This window comes from Calidris pugnax, unplaced genomic scaffold, assembly GCF_001431845.1.
Source record: "Calidris pugnax isolate Ruff unplaced genomic scaffold, ASM143184v1 scaffold34, whole genome shotgun sequence".
NCBI lineage: Eukaryota > Metazoa > Chordata > Aves > Charadriiformes > Scolopacidae > Calidris > Calidris pugnax.
Genome location: NW_015090771.1, coordinates 3,060,783 through 3,061,125, shown reverse-complemented (window position 1 = coordinate 3,061,125; position 343 = coordinate 3,060,783).

The following is a 343-nucleotide window of genomic DNA, read 5'->3' as shown; positions in this document are numbered from 1 at the left end:
CGTGTCCGGACGGCGGCAGGGACCGGTTCCTGCCCCCACCATCTCGTCCGTCCTCCCGCAGCAGCGTCTCCGCGGGCCATGGCGGCGAACGGAGCCGCCTCTCCAGCCGGGCTGCTCCCTCGCTCCTACCGGCGGCCATGCCGGCTCTCTGAGGGGTGGGCGGGCGCCGCCACGGACCGGGCCGCCGCGCTGTTGTTGTTGCTGCTGGTCGTGGCGGCGGCGGGCCCGGCCGACGCCTCAGCCGCGGGCGGCCCGGAGGTGCACAGCCTACGGGGGAGCTGGCGGCTGGGCAACGGGAACGGCTCGGTGGTGCTCCCCGGGGGGGGGCCGGGCTGCGTCCCCA